Source organism: Rana temporaria, chromosome 1 (genome assembly GCF_905171775.1).
Source record: "Rana temporaria chromosome 1, aRanTem1.1, whole genome shotgun sequence".
Classification (NCBI taxonomy): domain Eukaryota; kingdom Metazoa; phylum Chordata; class Amphibia; order Anura; family Ranidae; genus Rana; species Rana temporaria.
The window spans coordinates 620,458,757-620,471,348 of NC_053489.1; the positions used below are offsets into that span (position 1 = coordinate 620,458,757).

The 12,592-nt window shown below is 47.8% G+C and overlaps 1 protein-coding gene across 2 annotated transcripts in view; it reads right to left on the reverse strand.

Annotated features, from left to right (window-relative positions):
* The window catches only part of CFAP99 (cilia and flagella associated protein 99), a 153,519-nt gene extending 145,486 nt beyond the window's left edge, over positions 1 to 8,033 (reverse strand). The window contains exon 1 of one of the 2 annotated variants that reach the window (XM_040335302.1): positions 7,926 to 8,033. The gene's annotated coding sequence lies outside the window, so the exon portion shown is untranslated. The remainder of the gene's footprint in view (positions 1 to 7,925) is intronic. The other variant, XM_040335303.1, reaches the window with a different exon arrangement.
* Positions 8,034 to 12,592: the final 4,559 nt, after the last annotated feature.

The window sequence follows — 12,592 nt, forward strand, 5'->3', positions numbered from 1 at the left end:
CCAAGAATTTGCTGTTATTGGAGCAATTACGTTTAATTCATAAATATTGGTTCTTTGGGACAGACTTCAACCAGGACTCGTGATGGCAACTGTCAACTGGTATATATGAATTCCGATCCGTACTTTTGAAATGAGTAGAGGTAATAAACTGGTTATGAGAGATGGAAATCTTTAGATCCAGGAAATTTATGCTGGACTGACTGGCCTCAAAATCCAAATGAATGCCTCTGGAGTTGATATTGAGAGATTCCATAAATAACTGAAGATCTGCACGGGACCCATCCCAAAGGTGGAGGATGTCGTCTATGTACCTGGCCCACAGCTTAAGCTGGGGCCTTTGGTCAACATAGACGACATCCTCCTCCCACATGGCCATAAAAAGATTGGCCAAACTGGGGGCATATTTGGCCCCCCATTGCGACCCCTCTGTCCTGTCGGTAAAATTGATTTTGAAACCAAAAATAGTTCCGAGTGGCGGCAAAATGTAAGAACTCCAGAATGAAGCAGTCTCGTCTGAGGTAATATTCAACCGCAAAAAGGCACAGGTCGTGGTGTATATGGTGTATAGGGATGTCACATCAGCAGTGACCAACCACATATTGTCAGTAGGGTTGATGTTGGATAGTAAATTAATTACTTGTCGAGAATCCTTTAAGTGGGAGGGCATTTTGGACACCAACGTTTGGAGGAAAAAATCAATGTACCTGCCCACCCGGGAAGTGATGGAATCAATTCCACTCACTATGGGGCAGGTAAGATGTTTATGAATTTTTGGAAGATAGTAGATAATAGGTGTCCATGGCGCTTTAAGGATAAGATACAGTTTTTCTTTATTATTAAGAACCCCCTCACTGAACCCTTTCTTAACTATGGCATCCAATTGTTTAAGATAGGAGACCTTAGGATCAGAGGCCAAGGGGGTATAGGTTTCCCGATCCCCCAAAATCCTCTCCATTTCATTCAGGTAGTCACTCCTATTGAGAATGACTTTCAACACATTAACCTCAGGGACAACATGTTTACTTGCTGCCCAATATATCCCATGACTTTCATATGGCATTGTAACAACATAATTAGTGCTATTCACTTAACGTGTCAGTGGTCATAAAGTTATGGTTGATCGGTGCAGAGGTTAACCCAAGCTAAAATTAGAAAATTGAACCTTGAGATTAAGGCCCCTTGCACACTGGGGAATCAATGGGAAAGCGCGGTAATACCGCGGTATTAACCCTTTTTCGGCCGCTAGCGGGGGTTAAAACCTCACCGCTAGCGCCCGAATATCGCGGTAAATACGACGGTATAGCCGCGCTACAAATAGCGCGGCTATACCGTCACCGTGGCTGCACGCCTCAGTGTGAAACCAGCCTTATATATTGAGAACCGTCTGTCTGCTTAGTACTTCAGGTTTTCTTACAGGCCCCAATGCCCCTAGAATGGGATAGGGACAAGCCTTATAAGTGGTATTGATTTTATTTTTTATAAAAAAAGAAAATTCTATTTAAGTACATTTTCCTAAAGTATAACTAAATGCAAAACTTTTTTTTTAGTGTTGGATAGAGTGGAGAGGGATTCGAACCCCTGCCAGGTTTATATTGCTGCCTGTGCCCCCGTTAGGGAGATTCACCCTCTCTATTTGTCCTGTTTACCATTATAATTGTTTAACCATTATAATTGGGTTGTCCCCAGAAAAGTAATAGAGTGGAAATCTTCCAAAGTGGACAATACTTCTGGTGACCTGGGGGATTTCCTTTCACTTTCTGTTTAGGCCAGTGGCCTCCAAACTGTGGCCCTTTGCTTGTCTTAATCCCACTGGCAAGAGTCTGGCCCCCCTAAAGCCTGAAGGACAGTTACCGGCCCTTTGTTTAGAAGGTTTGTTTTAAGCTATGGGACAGGAAGTGACGGGAAATCCCCCCAATTGGCAAGGATTAAAGCCTCGTACACACGATCGGACTTCTATCCAACTTTTCAGTGGATTTTGGTCCGAAGGGCGTTGGTCATGAACTTGGTATTGTGTACACACGATCGGATAAACCGACTTAACAGATTTATTGCCCAACAGTTGGTGAGCATGAACAGCCAACTTTTGTTGTTAATTCAGCCAGTAATTGTCTGATGGGGCATACACACGATCGGAATTATCCGACACAACTCGTCCGTCAGACAATTATGGCCATAAAGTTGGATCGTGTGTATGAGGCTTAAAGGGGTTGTAAAGGATATTTATTTATTTTTTTAACCACTTGCCACCCGCCAATGACAAATTGACGTCGGCAAAGTGGTTGTAGAATCCTGACTGGACGTCATATGACGTCCTCAGGATTCTGAGCCGATGCGCGCCCCCGGGGGTTGCAGTCTGACACCCCGCAACACCGATCAAGGTAAAGAGTCTCTCACGGAGACTCTTTACCACGTGATCAGCCGTGTCCAATCACGGCTGATCACGATGTAAACAGGAAAAGCCGGTAATCGGTAGTCTGTCAGACGCGAGTAGAGGAGAGCCGATCGGCTGCTCCTGTGACAGGGGGGGTTTGTGCTGATCGATTATTAGCACAGCCCCCCCGAGGATGCCCATTGGACCACCAGGGATGCCCACTGGACCACCAGGGATGCCCACTAGACCACCAGGGATTAAAAAAAAAGGTATGCCACCCTAGACCACCAGGGATGAGGACACAAAAAATGGATGCCAATCAGTGCCGCCATGGATGCCAATCAGTGCCTACAATGGGCATCACTGATTGGCAGGCATTGTTTGGCACTGACTGGCATCCATTAGTACTACACATACAATAGTGCCCATCTATGCCCATCCGTGCCATCTATCAGTGCCCATCCATGCTGCCTATCAGTGCCCATCCGTGCCCATCCGTGCCGCCTATCCGTGCCCAGTCGTGCCGTCTATCTGTGCACATATCTGCCACCTATCCGTGCCCATCCGTGCCGCCTATCCAAGCCCATCCATGCCGCCTATCCATGCCGCCTATCAGTGCCCATCCGTGCCGCATATTAGTGCCCATCAATGCCACCACATCAGTGCCACCTCATCGGTGCCCATCAGTGCCGCCTTATCAGTGACCGTCACTGCAGTACCATCAGTGCCCATCAGTGAAGGAGAAAACGTACTTATTTACAATGTTTTATAACAGAAACAAAAAAAACGTTTTTTTTCAAAATTTTCGGTCATTTTTTTATTTTTTTTGCAGAAAATAAATATCCCAGAGGTGATCAAATACCACCAAAAGAAAGCTCTATTTGTGGGTACAAAATGATAAAAATTTAGTTTGGGTACAGTCTAGCATGACCGCGCAATTGTCATTCAAAGTGCAACAGCGCTGAAAGCTAAAAATTGGTCTGGGCAGCAAGGTGTATAAGTGCCCTGTATGGAAGTGGTTAAATAACAAACATGTTATACTTACCTCCACTGTGCAGCTCGTTTTGCACAGAGTGGCCCCGCACCTGGTCTTCTGGGGACCCTTGACGGCTGTCTCGGCTCCTTCCCGCAAGAACCAACCCCCTTCATGGGGGTTAGTTCTTGCGGGTGCGCTCCTGTGATACAGCCGGCGGCTATAGCCGCTCACTGTATCACTTGGCCCGGCACGCCGAATCATTGGATGTGATTGACAGCAGCGCAAGCCAATGGCTGCGCTGCTATTAATCTATCCACTCTAGCCAATCAACGGCCAGACTGAGTGGAGAAGAGGACGTTGGTCGAGGGCGAGCGCAGCAGGTGAACGGGCTCAGGTAAGAAAAACGGGGGGGGGCTGGGGGGCCGTAACTGTCAGTTGTTTTTTCACCTTAATGCATAGGATGCATTTAGACCCCTTTCACACTGAGGAGTTTTTCAGGCGGTACAGCGCTAAAAATAGCGCTGCTATACCGCCTGAAAAACTCGGAGGGCTTTCACACTGAGGCGATGCGCTGGCAGGAGAGAAAAAAATCTCCTGTCAGCAGCATCTTTGGAGCGTTGAGAGGAGCGGTGTGTATACCGCTCCTTCACCGCTTCTTCCCGTTTAAAACATTGGGAAACCGCGGCAATACCGCCCGCAATGCGCCTCTGCAGAGGCGCATTGCGGGCGGTATTAACCCTTTATCGGCCGCTAGCGGGAGTTAATACCACCCCGCTAGCGGCCGAATCCCGCGGCAAATCCGACAGTATAGCGCCGCTATACCACCACCACGGCTCCAGCCCCAGTGTGAAAGGGGCCTAAGGTGGAAAAAAATTAACCTTTACAACCCCTTTAGACCCCTTTCACACGGAAGCGTTTTGACAGCGTTTTAGCGTTCTCCATGCATCTCAATGGACCCTTTCACACTGAGTCCTGCAAGCAGCATCTTTGGAGCAGCTTTTGGGCGCTGAAAAAACGCTCCAAAAACGCCCCTCTCCATTGAAATGAATTGAAAGCGCTGTAAAAACGCCTTACCCTTTCACACTGAGGCACTGCAAAAACGCCCTAAAACGTTAGACCCCTTTCACACTGAGGAGTTTTTCAGACGTTTTTCAATAGCGCTGCTATACCGCCTGAAAAACTCCTGCACAGCATTTCACATTGAGGCGATGCGCTGGCAGGAGAGAAAAAAATATCCTGCAAGCAGCATCTTTGGAGCGGTGAGAGGAGCGGTATGTATATTTTTAGCGGCGCTATACAGCCACCGCGGCACCTGCCCCAGTGTGAAAGGGGCCTAAGGGTGTTAGCGGTGCTTTACCAGCACATTGGGATAGCAGATGAGGCTTCACTCGATTAACGCTCCAAAAACGCTTGAATAACGCTCCAAAAAACGCCCCAGTGTGAAAGGGGCCTTAAGGCAGAATTCTCACATGAGTGTTTTCAGCTCATAAAACGGTCTTAAAACACCCGGAAAAAAAAACTGAAAAACGCCCAACAAGAAAAATCCCATTCATTTTAATGGCACCTGTTCACATCTGATCGTTTTGTTAACTGAAGCAAAATGCCTGAAAAACACCCTAAGCTCAAAAAAGAACACAAGCTTTTTTGAGGCAGTTTACAGGCATCTTTCTGCCTTTTTTTACATTTGTGACCTGAACAAAATTGCGGCAAAAAAACATGGTAAAAAATTGCGGCAAAAACTTGGTAAAAACGCTCGACTTGGCAACACTCAGGTGTGAATGCAGCCTCAGAGATAAAGAAGTTGCATATTCAGTACGCAAATAAATCAGCTGTTGAAAGCCCTTAACCACTTGCTTACTGGGCACGTATACCCCCTTCCTGCCCAGGTGAAATTTCAGCTTCCGGCACTGCGTCGTTTTAACTGGCAATTGCGCGGTCGTGCGACATGGCTCCCAAACAAAATTGACGTCCTTTTTTCCCCACAAATAGAGCTTTCTTTTGGTGGTATTTGATCACCTCTGCGTTTTTTTTGTTGCGCTATAAACAAAAAAAGAGCGACAATTTTTTACACACACAGATCCACGTCCTTGTCTCTGTAACCGCCGATCGCGGGTGGCTGGCGGAAAACGCGGCCGCCAGGCACGCTCATCGGCATCTCAGTGATGCGGCGGGCACGCGCGTGCACCATCGGCGGCGCTCGTGCGCCCCCCAGTGGCCCGGAGGCCGTAAAAAGATGGCGAGTCAGAGATTTAGAACCACTCTGCGGCCGTATATAGTCGTATGGCCGTCAGGAAGTGGTTAAAACTGAGGGTGTGGCCCTTTTACCCTCACAATGGTGGCAGCGGGGGGTTTACACAAACTCCTGGCAGCTGCAGCTGTCCACAAGACCAACTTTGGCTTTCTAATCAAAGTGATCTAGAGTCTGTAGAGCTGCTCAATCGCTTTCCTTGACCCCCGGAATGTGCCCCACCATCCAGCATGACCCCCCCCCCCCCCCACCATGCTTCCTGGGCTAACCCACCTGAGGGTCCTGGATCTGCAAAGCGGGTGTAGCTGCATGGAGGGGAGGGAGAACAGTGAACTTTCATTTGCTGATCTCCCCTAGCTAGAATAAACCCCCATAGACATGCAGCTGCAGGGAAGAGAATGACTCTGCCACCTATGATTGGCTGTCGGTTTTGACAGTTTCCCAGCAGGATATCTCAGGTGGGTTTGGACTCATTTCCGAACACACCTGGGCTCATCACTGGTCGGGACCCCGGTGACTTTTTCCTACCATCTGAATGTTGCAGCTCAAATCGAGACTCATCAGACCAGGCAACATTTCCTGTGCGAACTGTAGCCTCAGTTTCCTATTCTTAGCTGTCAGGAGTGGCAACCAGTGTTGTGTTCTACAGCTGTAGCCCATCTGCTTCAAGGTTCAATGTGTTGTGCGTTCAGAGATGGTAATCTGCATACCTTGGTTGTAACAAGTGGTTATTTGAGTTACTGTTGCCTTTCTATCTTCTCAAACCATTCTGCCCATTCTCCTCTGACATCAACAAGGCATTTTTGTCCACTCAACTGCCATTCACTGGATATTTTCTCTTTTTCTGACCATTCTCTGTAAACCCTAGAGATGGGTGTGTGTGAAGATCCCAGTAGATCAGCCCGTCTGGCACCAACAACCATGCCACGTTCAAAGCAGTGGCGGCTGGTGCTCAAAAATTTTGGGGGGGGGGCGCAAACGTAAAAAATAAAAAAAATTGCAGCCTCACTGTGCCCATCAAATGCGGCCACTGTGCCATCAATTGTCACCACTGTGCCATGCCATCAAATGCAGTCACTGTGCCATGAAATCAAACGCAGCCACTGTGCCATTAATTGTCACCACTGTGCCATGCCATCAAATGCAGTTACTGTGCCATGCCATCAAACGCAGCCACTGTGGCATCAATTATCACCACTGTGCCATGCCATCAAATGCAGTCACTATGCCATCAATTCGCACCACTGTGCCATGCCATCAAACGCAGTCACTGTGCCATGCCATCAAACGCAGCCGCTGTGCCATGCCATCAAACGCAGTCACTGTGCCATGCCATCAAACGCAGCCGCTGTGCCATGCCATCAAACAAAGTCACTGTGCCATGCCATCAAACGCAGTCACTGTGCCATGCCATCAAACGCAGTCGCCGTGCCATGCCAAACGCAGTCACTGTGCCATGCTATCAAACGCAGTCACTGTGCCATCAATTGTCACCACTGTGCCATGCCATCAAACGCAGCCACTGTGCCCCTCAATTGTCGCCACTGTGCCAATTGTCACCACTGTGCCCTTTAATTGTCGCCACTGTGCCCATTGTCACTACTGTGCCCATTGAATGTATGTTATTTTCAGTGGCGGTGCGGAGCCAGAGGGGGCAGCGCTCCAGCGCCCTCTATGGACGGACCCCCTTTCTTCAACATTCTGTTGCTCGGTTTGAACTTCAGCAAGTCGTCTTCACCACATCTAGATGCCTAAATGTATTGAGTTGCTGCCATGTGATTGGCTGATTAGCGATTTGTGTTACCAAGCAATGGAAGAGGTGTATCTAATAAAGTGGTCGGTGTGTATGTAAGCATGCAGCTTTCAGGCCCCCCTAAGCGTTCCATGATCGCATGCAAAGCGCACTTTTTTCAAGTATTATCCAGATGCATGTTGTGCTGGTGCTGTCATTTGTTGTAAATGACAACTCAAAAGGGGCACGCAGACGCACGTCGCCCACACAAACAAATGTGTGACAAAACACACGGGTAAAAAAAAGCAAAAAGCTTGACGACCTAAAAGCTACATGAGTGTCTTTGGTGCGTTTGATGCACGCGGAGCCGCCTGCCTATTGAAATAAATGGGCTGCCCTGTGAGCATGGCATGAAAACGCACTAAATAAAATGACCCAAAATTGTGTGTGACCCCAGAGGATAAAAGTCATCTTATAATTATTATTATTATACAGGATTTATAATCTACTGCACCCTCCTTAGTACAATGTACAGCTAGCTACAAAGTAATAACACTTCATCAAGCATTGCCCCCATATAAAGAAGATGAGATAATACCGTATCGATCACCGTCTCCTGCTGATAATCGATCTACAGTATTTCTGATGATTGGAACCCCTGAACAAGTATCCTGAACTCCTGGAACGGTTTTCTGGTTGGAGCAATGACTTCTGGGTCATGTAGTCCTGAGCACGGCCGGCCTCCCTTCAACATAATGACAGAACTGGTAGGACGGAACTAACTTTCCCAGAGGGACGTGCGGCCACCAGGGAGCGCTAATGTTTGAACATTGCCACGGTAACGGGAGACGGCCGAGGCTGCTCATTGGTGCTTAGATGCACGTGACCGAGGCTCGGCTGTCACTACATTATAGATGAGAGTTATGTGAATGTGGGACAGACCCTCCCATAGAGACTGAGTGATGTACTAGAGGAGCAATGCCACTAGATACAGGCAATGTGAGAGCAGATACAGGGAACCCCAGCTCACCTCTCACTATAGCAGAGAATGCAGCACAACATAAGACTACTGATCATTTACATTACACCTCATTTATATGACCATAAGTGAGGACCCCCAGCATGATTCCTCCCATTGACATGCGTGTGGCGATACCCAACATGTGTTCTGCAATGCTGTTTATGCATATGTGTGCGCTGTATATGTTTTATTTTTATTTATTTTTTGTTTGTTTTTGTTTTTTACTTAACCACTTAAAGCGGAGCTCCGCCTAAAAAAAAAAAAACATTAATAAATTGACACTTACCTGTCCAGGGTGCCCGAGATGTTGGCAGCCGAGGCCGATCAATCACTCGGCTGCCCCCGCCGTCTTGTGGCTTCATTTCCCAGTTCCCTACTGTGCATGTGCAAGTCGCGCTGCGCGTCCCAACTGATCCCCGCTGTCTTCTGGGACCTGTGTGTTTCCCAGAAGACATCTGGGGAGGGGGAGGGGAGTCTATGCCCGGAAGTGGGTGGAAATACCTTTCCTTTATTATACAGGTATCTGCACCCCCCTCCCCCTGAAAGGTTCCAAATGTGACACCGGAGGTTGGGGAGGGTTCCGAAAAGCGGAGGTTCCATTTTTGTGTGGACCTTCGCTTTAAGGACAGAGCCTCTTTTTGAGATTTGTTGTTTACAAGTTAAAATCTTTTTTTTTTTTGCTAGAAAATTACTCCCGTTCTGCCTCTCCTCACCGCAATCGTGGACTGCCCGGGAACATAGGGCCTGATCCACAAAAGGGATACGCCGGCGTATCTACTGATACGCCGTCGTATCCCTGTTTCTATCTATGGAACTGATCCACAGAATCAGTTTCCAATAGATAGGGAGAAGATCCGACATGTGTAAGGGACTTACACTGCCGGATCTTAGGATGCAGTACCGAAGCCGCCGCTGGGGGCATTTCTCGTCGAAATGCCGCTTCGGGTATGCAAATTAGCACTTACGGAGATCCACAAAGCTTTTACGCTTCGTTTTTTCTCCGTAAGTATTAGTTTGCAAACGCAAAATTAGGGCTGCTTTTACAAGGCCTAAACTGTTTACACCATGTAAAAGTAGACCCTTCTATCCCGCGTCACCGTCTTTTTTTTAAAAAAAATTTTTTTTTACGCCGCAACTCGTATTTTTTTTTTACGCCCGGCGCGATTCTCAAAACCCGGCGCAACGTAAAACCGCGCAAAGCACGTCGGGAAAATGACGTCGTGAGCATGCGCAGTACGGCCGGCGCGGGAGCGTGCCTAGTTTAAATGGGACTCGCCCCATTTGAATAGGAACGCCTTGCGCCGGACGGATTTAAGTTACACAGCCGAAAATTTCTAGGTGAGTGCTTTGTGGATCGGGCACTTAGGTAGAAATTTTGCGGCAGTGTAACTTAAATGGGAATATTTAAGTTACGGCGGCTGGCTGTGGATCTGGCCCATAGAGTTTGCGGGTTTGCTCCCACGGCGGGCGCGCGCCCGCTAGGCAGCAAATTCAAAAGGGACATACGGGTATGCCCTTTTGCCTGCCCGTGCCATTCTGCTGACATAAATTGGTGTGTGGCGGTCGGCAAGTGGTTAAAAAAGACCACCCGCTGTTGCAGAAAATACTGGGGTTATGGCAGCTATCTGCTGCCATAAGACCATTCTTCTACGTAAAATGAACCTACATACAGCTACGGTGGTTTGCGGTAAGTGGTTAGTTTACCTTTATTAAAAAAAAAAACACTGTATGGTTATTGATTGGCCCAGGGAATGTCCCGTTGTTGTGGGAACCTCTCCAGGACCCCTTGGTCTCTATGGCTTCATGAACAAGCCTATTTACTGCTGTTGTGTTAGCTCTTATTTTTTTTTTTCCTTCCTTGTGTAGTGCCCTCTACCATAGGTAGTTGTTAGAGATGAGGATTTTTGTGATAGCTGCCAGGCAGGTAAATTTAGGCAGGCCTATGCTGCATGCTTGTTTTGTTCTGGGGGGCAGGGAGTGGTTAGTGTAGTAGTGGGTGTGACCACCTTTCTTTCAGTTTTTGGGTGCCTCCCCTGCTTCCAGGGAGATTGTTCTGGAAGAGGGGCAGGGCTGGGAATTGAAATTACAGGGAGCTCATGTGAGGAGCCCTGACAAATCCCCAATTGGAATTGGCAGGGGGTGGGCCTCCTACATAAGCTCAGGTCCAGCCCACTGGAGGGGAGTTGTCGGCTGGGTGAAGTGAAGAATGGACTGCAGGAGGAGGCCCATCCCCATCTGGGTGGGGGGGGGGAGTGCACACCTCGGCAGAGGAGCTGGGAGGGAGCCTCATCCTTACACGGTCATGGAGGAGGTTTCCCAGAACAGAGGAGCTGGAGAAGCAGTCGGTACGCATGTCCAAGTAAATTCTTCACCAAGGACTCAGGGCAGGAGAAGGTCGGTGAGTGAGGCACAGTGGATATCTAGAGGAGGCATGCATGCCAGGGGAGCTGAGTGAAGTGCCAGAGGAGAGACTGTAGGGTTTTGTGTCAAATCGATGTGGCCTGCAGGCACAGGATTTGCAAGTCGGGCTACCTGGGATCAGTAGTCCACCAACTAACTAAAGCTGCTAAACTACTAGGCCGCCAAGAAGGGGTACTGGAAGGAGTCATCTGATTTATACAGTCATCTGATGTATATGAGAGGTGTATAATAGAGCAGGTGTTCAAACAAGATATTTATTTTAAGACTAAAAATATGCGAAGAAGCTGTCATTCGCAGCATCAGAGGAGCGAAAAGCTGCACGTGGCTCATTTAGCATTGGTTGGGGAATGCTGGAAAAGAAGATAAGAGTAAACATCACAGAATATGCAGAAAATGATGCTTCAATATTACAGAAGAATCACATTTGCATTCCAGGTTATAAAGAACCCAAAGGCTGTGCATGCATTTTAAAGGGGTTTCATCTATGAGCTGCTAGAAAACTTCTGCCAGCACATACACTATTATACGGAGTGACACTCTTAAGGCTCGTACACACGATCGGATTTCCATCGGACAAATCCGTGGAATTTTGTGCAAAGGGCGTCAGCCGTGAACTTGTTCTGCATACAGGCGGCAGAACTTTGTCAGCCAACATACATGAAATGACGTGGTTTTTCAGCTCTTTAGCGCCAACCTTTGGGCAACAATGTAGATATTTGCCAGCACACCATGGAACGACGTGAATAGCGTCCAAATGGATGATTTATTGCATGATCACAACACAGGAGAGTGCAACATTTCGGAGTCACGTAGGACCCCTTCATCAGGCATGCCTGACGAAGGGGTCCTACATGACTCCAAATGTTCCATTTGGCCGTGCGTATGCTCCATCGTAGTTTTCCAGACAGAAAGACTGCCGGAAAAAAAAAGAGAACCAGCTCTCTTTTTTCCCGCCGGGATTCCTAGCAGTCTTTTTCCCGGCAGTTTTCATATGTGAAAAACTCCGATGGAGCATACACACGGCCGGGATTCCCGACCAAAGCTGCATCGCATTTTCCTGTAGGGAAAATCTCTCGTGTGTAGGGGGAAAAATTTACCGAGAAGGTTCTCGGTTTTCCCCTCTGGCTTTTTACCGCCGGGAATCCCATACGTGTGTACTAGGTATCACACTTGTGGTCATTGGAAAAAATTACCCCCCTGACAGATAGCCTAATGGATCAATCACTCTCTGTCTCAGCAACAGTGGTCACCAGGGCAAATAGAGGATGATCCTTCTTACTGGGGACACAAATAAAAACCTGACAGGGGATTTAACTCTTCCACGTTCTATCCAAAACTACAAAAGTAAGTTTGGGCTTTAGACACCTCCCAGGATGCAGCGCTCCGATGTAGGCACCAGATTGCCAGGTCAAACATTGTCATTTGATGAGGAAGAAGTTAACCTCATGTAAGTTTCAAAACAGAGCCAACACAGTGTTAGGACTTACAGCTACAATGCAGAAAAAGAGAAGGCAAAAGAACAAAGGGGTCCAACTGCATGTCAAATGAAGGTTGGAAGTTCACTGCAGGTCTAATAAAGGTCAGAACGTGGTCAACTGCATGTCAAATGAGGTCAGAAGGTCAACTGCAGGTCAAAAAATGGGTCAGAAGATCAACTGTAGGTGAAATGAAGGTCAGAAGGTCAACTGCATGTCAAATGAAGGTTGGAAGTTCACTGCAGGTCTAATAAAGGTCAGAACGTGGTCAACTGCATGTCAAATGAGGTCAGAAGGTCAACTGCAGGTCAAAAAATGGGTCAGAAGGTCAACTGTAGGTGAAATGAA